The sequence below is a fragment of the Barbus barbus genome (genome assembly GCF_936440315.1).
Source record: "Barbus barbus genome assembly, chromosome: 35".
In the NCBI taxonomy this organism is placed as follows: Eukaryota; Metazoa; Chordata; class Actinopteri; order Cypriniformes; family Cyprinidae; genus Barbus; species Barbus barbus.
Window position 1 is genome coordinate 13,429,524 of NC_136763.1, and position 8,648 is coordinate 13,438,171.

The following is an 8,648-nucleotide window of genomic DNA, read 5'->3' on the forward strand; positions in this document are numbered from 1 at the left end:
TTACATTAGTCGGTACGCCAACTATGACTTACACAAGCTAACTATTCTTGTGTAAGTAACTCAGAACTGAATTTGTCATGTTTTATGGCATTTAACCACTTGTGAAAATTATGATCACAACATTGAACTATAAGAAGATATTTTAAAAATGAACCATTAGGAATGAATGATTATTTGTTCAAAGGCTAACACAAAGTTTATTACTACTGAGATAACATCTGTAGCATTTATTTTGAGCTTGTCTTCAACTGGCTTCGCAATGGAGTCAGTCACATTCTATGGGAGAGTTAAATATGCATAACTCCCACATGAATATCTTCACACCATAGTAACTATATGCACATGGGTCACATATGTACCATCTCTTTCAAGATGGAGCGTGCAAAATCCATTACATGCCTAAAGCATGTGTGCAGTCAATGGATCACTGTTCTGTTCTTCCTTTGGGGCACTGAGTGGATATTCAGCCTTTACTGTATCACCTACCCCCTTTTTTGCTTTGCTTTTAGGTAACCCTGTAAAGCACATGCTTTAAGCCAGAGTTAATTCTGACAAAACCTAAATTAATTTTTGTCGTCAAGCATTAAGAATCTAATCAAACTTTTCGATGCTTGTGCATTAACATGTCACAGATGTTAACATGTTTATTTTGAGATATTTAGATTACTCTTTATGTGACCATTTTCTAATTAAAAGTTATTGCCAGAACATGTTGAAAAATGTTAACAAAAAGCAAATGTCTTAAACTATGCACTTAATTGACATGTGGATTTAAATGTTTTCAATCTGTCTTGTTTGACATGTCCAGCATTCTAAGTTCGCTCAAACTCGTTTAAGGAACAGCAAACATTTCTGAATTTGGTTTTGTCTAGGTACATCACAACATACATGTAGCTACTGGATCAGTCCTGTGAGATGAACAGTGCTGTGAAATGCATTTGGCAGCAAATCTCTCCAGGTACCTAAGTCCTCTTTTATCCACTAGCTGGATGTTGTTTTCCCTTTGGAGGCTTGCACGGACTCAGTATTCTACTCCATTAAACTGCAGATGTTTCACATGGCCTTCAAAATAACATCTAAATATCTTTCAGTTGTGCTTTCCCTTTCTCTGACACACTCTTGCTCCTCTAACCTTATACCATCTGATATTCTTTTTGCTTATTAAATTTCTGAAGTAGAGGCACACTGTGTCACATGACTTCCCAACATTGGCTGTTTCAGAAACCATACTGTAGCACAGTAATGTCCTTTGGAACTGTTTTGCTTTATTATTGTTTCAACAAGTTCTATTGATCTTGGAAATTTGTCAACCATATTAATCTGTTTTCAGGGATTTAATTAAATACCACACTGACCAATATGTGCTCACGGTTGTGGTGGCTGTGGTAACTGCCCAGATTAATGGTTTGGGCTGCAAGCCGCAAGTTTTACTCTACCCTCTCAGCAGCCCTGGGCTTTTGGGACTGTATGTCCAAAAATATTTTCTCTAACCCCAAACATTTTCCTCCCACATTGTATGTAGTAGCGGCAAACACGTGTGGCCCACTACAGCATTCATTGGTCTCATGAGAGTGGGGCCAGCCTATAAAAATATTGTAAATTTTGTTAGCCAGATCCGCCACTTGGATCCACAGTCTAGTACTTCCCCTTTTGCTTTTTAGCTATTGTTTTTGTCGGGCTTTTATTATGAACTTTTGTCTATGGGTCATACTTTCTCATTTAATTTTTAATTAATTTATTTTTTGGACATCTGAGCTGCATCCAAATCGGTCACAGTTCATTATTTCCTGTAGTGAATGGCACACAATGCACTATACGCATGGGAAAAGATAAAAAAAATGAGTGAGCAACTTCAGATGCTGATATAATCACTGTGTACCAGAGTGTAGAAATAACTTTATTTTACACCTTGTAAAATAATAATGACGATAATAACATCTTTATTTAAATACTACACATACAATTTGTATAGATTTTTGCTATTAAATATATTATGATGAAAATAAATTAATAAATTGTTCACTTGTTCTCATATTTCATGTCAAATTGAATAGATAGTTAATTCAGTATAATAAAATAATAATCTACCAACCATGTAAATAAGTGATTATGTTCATCATTCTATGGTTCGGCTACAAGAAAGCTTTATACTATAGAATGGCCAGCATCCAATATAGTGCACTATATAGGGAATAGAGAGTGATTTTGATTGCATCTGTCACCTCATGTAATTGTGCCCAGGTGTTGTTTGAGTTATTCAGTGCATATATACTCTCTGGTTTCCTTAATCAGCAGTCAGGTCTGGCTTTTACAGGAGTAATGCTTGGTATATGTTCAGTTACTTTTTTTTTCTTTTGGTTGGTTCACAACTCTTGGTCTCTTACTGATGCAGTTAGATCATTTCCACATTTTTGTGAGATATCCAAACTCAGGGCCATCACTGGTGGGAACAAACAGGACTTTGGACTTTGTCCCTGTGATGCAGGGATTCCATTTTTACGCCGCTAGGTGTAGGGAGTCCCTTTTCTCCAGGGCTCTGTGAATTCGGCATCGCTCATAAATATTTTGTCCCGGGGCCCACGAATTCAAGCAAGCTACACTGCAACCTGGCAGCAGCTATATCTGCTACATCTGGCCATCTATCTTCCCCATTTCTTTCTTCAAAAGGTCCACCAAAATTTCTCAGCCTTTTCCTCACAACGGAATGTACTTGAAAGCAGAAACACAACCACAGAGTTACCAGATTTCGCTACAGCCATAAGAAGACCTTGCATGACAAATATGCTTCATCATCTTTGGTCATTCTGACCTAGAAACACATTCTTAACAATGAATGAAAAAAAGGAAATTCTCTATTTTCCAATTATATAATTATGTTTCTACTCCAAACTGCTGTGAAGATATAATCATTTAAATGGCTGTCATTAAAAAAATGTTCTTAGCAAAATCGCCACAGCGCACACCAGACCCCAACTGCCTGATTGTGGATTGTCACCACCAGCCACCAATCACCAGGCTCCCTATATCTGTGCACTCTCCCTGCTAGCAGATTGTCTGGTCTACAGTTTGCTATGCAATCCTTACCTGTTGTTTCTTACCTCAAGGATACTCCACCGCTCCATTCCCAGTGTTCCCATCAGCTCCACTGTTCCTTTGCTCCTCCGGATCATCTGCAAACATTACGTGTACGTACCTGACACTTACCTGCAATTACCAACCTGCTAGCCGCTCCAGCGTTCTGCGAACCATTGTCCTCAGCTCCTGGGCTCCATCGTCTCCACACTCTGCTGTTCCCCTCGAATCTCCTGGAAAAGGAAAAGGACTAATTAACTCTCAGATAAGAACCAAGAACCCTCGTCATTCCCCATATACTCACCTGGACTCGTTGTCTTGCTTTCATCCACCTGCCTGTGTTTAATAAACCTTCTGTTGTTTGCACTTACCTCTGTGTTCTGCTGTGTATTTGCTAACATATGCTCTTCTCTAAAGTGTTTTTTCTCTTTTCTTTTTTTTTCCCCTAGCAAACTAACACACTATGGACACTGAATAACTTTTCCTGAGGTACATTTCTGTTCATAAGTTTACATACCACTTGCAGTACATAAGATGTTAATAACTGTAAAAAAATAAAAATATAATTGAAATTAGGATGGTCATAAAATAGCAAGTTATTTTTGTATTTTTGCAAGTTAAGTTTATTTAGAGCTGTTCTGAATAAGCTGTTTCACATAATACAGGTACATCTCAAAAAATTAAAATATCGTGAAAAAATTCAAAAGTTTTTTTGTTTTAATTTTGATGAAAGTCAAAAATCAGTATCTCAAAATATTAGAATATTTACATTTGAGTTTCAATTCATGACCACCCCTACAGTATAAATTCTGGGTATCTTTTGTTCTTTGAAACCCCAATAATGGGGAAGACTTCTGATTTGGCAATGATCCAGAAGACGAACATTGACGCCCTCCAGAAAGAGTGTAAGTCACAGAGGGTCATTACTGAAAGGTGTGGCTGTTTACAGAGTGCTGTATCAAAGCATATTAAATGCAAAGTTGACTGGAAGGAAGAATTTGGGTAGGAAAAGGTGCAAAAGCAACAGGGATGACCGCAAGCTTGAGAATACTGTCAAGTAAAGCTGATTCAAACATTTGGGAGAGCTTCACAAGGAGTGGACTGAAGCTGGAGTCAGTGCATCAAGAGTCACCACGCTCAGACGACTTCAGGAAAAGGGCTACCAAGCCACTTCTGAACCAGAGACAATGTCAGAAGCGTCTTACCTGGGCTGTGGAGAAAAAGAACTGGACTGTTGCTCAGTTGTCCAAAGTCCTCTTTTCAGATTAAAGTGAATTTTGCATTTCATTTGGAAATCAAGGTCCCAGAGTCTGGAGGAAGAGTGGAGAGGCACAGAATCCATGTTGCTTGAAGTCCAGTGTGAAGTTTCCACAGTCAGTGATGATTTGGGCTGCCATGTCATCTGCTGGTGTTGGTCCACTGTGTTTTCTGAAGTCCACAGTCAACGCAGCCATCTACCAGGAAATTTTAGAGCACTTCATGCTTCCTTCTGCTGACAAGCTTTATGGAGATGCTGATTTCATTTTCCAGCAGGACTTGACACCTGCCCACACTGTCAAAAGTACCAAAAGCTGGTTCAATTACCATGGTGTTACTTTATGGGGTATTGTCAAGAGGAAGATGAGAGACACCAGACCCAACAATGCAGATGACCTGAAGGCCGCTATCAAAGCAACCTGGGCTTCCATTACACCTGAGCAGTACCAAAGGCTGATCGCCTCCATGCCACGCTGCATTGATGCAGTAATTCATGCAAAAGGAGGCCCACCCAAGTATTAAGTGCATAGAAATGAGCATACTTTTCAGAAGCCTGACATTTCTGTTTAAAATCTTTTTTTTATTGATCTTATGTAATATTCTAATTTTCTGAGACACTGAATTTTGGGTTTTCATTATCTGTAAGCCATAATCATCAAAATTTCAAGAAATAAAGGCTTGAAATATTTCACTCTATGTGTAATGAATCTATATAATATATGGGTTTCACTTTCTGAAATGAGTGACAAAAAATATTGACCTTTTTCACGATATTCAAATTTTTTTAGATGTACCTTTAGATGTTTCCATACAGTCCACAAGGCAAAATACTAACTGAATTCACACAAATAATCCAGTTCAAAAGTTTACATACCCCTGAATCTCCAATCTATTATGTGTTGTTACCTGGATGATCAACAACTATTTTTATGTTTTGCAATAATTTTTCTCGAGTCCCTTTTTTGTCCTGAGCAGTTAAACTACCCACTGTTCTTCAGAAATATTTTCCAGATCTTTCACATTATTCACGTTTCTAGCATATTTTGCATATTTTTTTCCAGCAGTAACTGTAGGATTTTGAGATCCATCTATTAACTCTTTCGACAAAGAGCTTAAAGTCATTTGGAAATGATTAAGTAACCAAGACTGTCCTTGCGAAACTGATTATGCACTGACTGCAGTGCATCTGTAGGGGTGAATAGAATATCATTGAAGTTTAAGGTTTCGGATGATCCCAGTCTCCTTCCCACTGTGTGAGGATGAAAAACTGAAATAAAATCGTCTGAGAATGGTCATTTTTATAATGTCCCTCTGTGCGAGACAACAAGAACGGAATTTAGAATTGATTTACCTGAACATAGGGAGCTAAATAGGATAATACTTTTCAAGCAGTTCATCATTTTCTGCTAAGAGAACTGAGATTTATGGATGAGACTGGAAAGAAAGATATAAAAAAATCCCCATATGTTTTGGGATTACTGTAGCCCTTCAGACATCCTTCAAGATTAGACCAACCTTGTTTTACTGACTATGTGAGGAATAATTGATGACATGATGCAGGTGTGCATGAATTTTTTTCAATAATTCAATGTCCCAGAGCCAATGCCACATGTACTGTACATGTGTGTTTCACAAGACATTTTTAAAGTTTTCATTCCTAAAATATTTTGTAGAACTACTTCCCTACATCGCCATGCTTTGCTTAAAAACAACCCAATTTTTATGGCTTCACAATTCAGTGCCTAAAAATTGTAGAAAATGTATGCAAATATAAAATAATGTAAGAAAATGCTGTCTTTTTAATTAAATACTACAAATCACATATTGAGCCTTTATGAGCAATTGAAATGTTACATGAACAATGCTATCAGTATGAATTAATGAAATAGATAAAAGTAATGAATTTGCTAGCCAATTTAACTTTTTCTTTTTTAATAAATTAGAATATAGGCAGTTATGTAGGTAATAATTTGGGCCCACATAAAATGATTAGATATAAGGTTTATAATGTGCCCCCATATGTCTCACTCTTTTAGAAATAGCATTACATAATGCTAAATAGATTACAATATATTTTTAAATATATATTTTAAACACTGAGGCATGGAGCTCACTGAAATAATAATAATAACATTAAAACTACATAAATACAAACACAAAAATTGGAAAAATACTAATTAGTATGCTATGCAGTTCACAAAATAATTTTACCAGGAACATATGTGAATGCCATTTAAGTGCTCAAAAAACACCAAAAAACTTGGTTGCACAATGGATAACAATCTGCTTTCGTGATATGTGGTTGTTCATTCGCTGGGGAAAATGTTTGGATCAGTTCCGAGCATAATAACAGCTTGATGATTCCACCGACTGTCAGCAATAATATCAAACACTGAGCTGACAGAACCATTAACTCTCCAGGGAGCTGAGTCGCTGCGGCCGTTAGCGCCGTGTGTACACTGAAAGATGCGACCGCATACATCTGCTCCTGCTGATTCATCAACGATTATGTAAATAAAGCTGAAAACTGATCATCAGCTGAAAAACAATCGACCAGTGGGGCACCAACCTAGCTTACATGCTTAGCACAGTGCTAAATGATGAGCTTGCCAGCCTTGCATATTTTATGCTAGCAGAGATTATTACAATATTTTCATAATTTGATGAGCAAAAAGACAAAAAAAGTCATGATCAGTCATGACCAATGCTAACTCAGAGTCTAAAACGGATGAGATTCTGCAAAAGGATATTGCACGACACCTTTCCCTAATTTGGAAGAACATGCGGTCAGCAAATGTTAAGCTTCAGTTATGGAAAATTAATCAACATCCTTGGAACAGATGTCAACCAGAATCACAAATTTATGTAATAATATTGTAGTATAAACAGGCCACAGGAAATGCAACCAATATTTGTTTAATTGGCGAAAACGTGAAACTGTTTAAAGTTTATTCCTGTGTACTAATGAATTCTTAAATATGCTGGGTTATTTATAACTTGCATCTATAGACATCTGTGGTATACCGCATTGCTGTGGAGTACCAAAATCACTTCAACTCATTCCTCATTTTGTAAACATGAATCAAAAACATGTTTATAGTATTCCAGTCCTCCACCACATACAAATTGTGCCTTGCATGGGAAGAGAAATGTTTAAGACTTTATCATCACTAAATGTATAGATGATGAAAAAGCAATGATATCCATTTTAAAGAAGTTAAGAAACACTTCTCAAGAAGTGTTTGATAAGCTGAGGTAAATGTATCCTCCATGTCTCAGGAGCGGTGTGTTTTGGAGGCCGTTCAACAATAGCACAGTAGTCAGCAGGTTTGCTGTGGCTCTCAGCAGTGTTTCATGAGAAAACCTCAAACAATCACACACACGTTACAGATTCACTGTGTTAGTGAAGACATCTCTCAATGCTTCATGAGGGGATGATATTTGGAAAACCCCAAACCTGAAGCTCCCCTAAACCAAACCTTACCAGCACATTTAAAGGAGACACTATTGATGATTTTATATATTTTTATCATTTCAAATAGTGAGAAGCGCTTGAAATGTGCTGTTATAGTTTAAAATGAATCTATTAAAAGTAATTTTAGTTCATTTAAATAAATTTAAAATACAATATAAATTTTAGATGAAATACAAATAATTGACATTTTGCCTTGATAGCTAAATGAAATAAGTTGAAGTGCTAAAATGACAAAAACTAAAACTGAAATAAAAAATACAAAAAAAAAAAAAACTAAGAAAACTGACAAAAGGAACTAAAAAATAACAAAATTACTGAAACGTACTAAAACGTAACAAGAATGTAAAAATATTAATAAATCAAAGCATATAAAAATTACACTGCTGAAATGTCGTCACAAGTTGGTTCCATATGTTTGAGAGAACAAATGTGAATAAATATGAGGACGTCTATGAGGATTCAAAAAGTTGTCATCTTACAACCTGCAACCAATCAAATTCCTCTGTCGAGAAATAAACAACAGTCTTGTAACTGCAAAACAGATCAAATGTCCTGTCAGTAGACTATTGCAGCGTTTCTCAATGTTTATCATGCTCTGCCATTGTGATGCATCACTAAAACAGTCAAGGTGAGATATTTATTCACTTCAGTCAGTCATGTAAAGTCAATCATATAATGATTGGTTGTCTGTCTTCTACATACCCTCTGGCTATTTTTGAGACAGATAAACTCTGGTAACACTTTACAATAAGGGTACATGTATAATCATGTACTAATGCCTAAATTAATATTTAATTAATCAAATACTGATGATTATTAAAGTTGTTAACTAATCATGAATTAA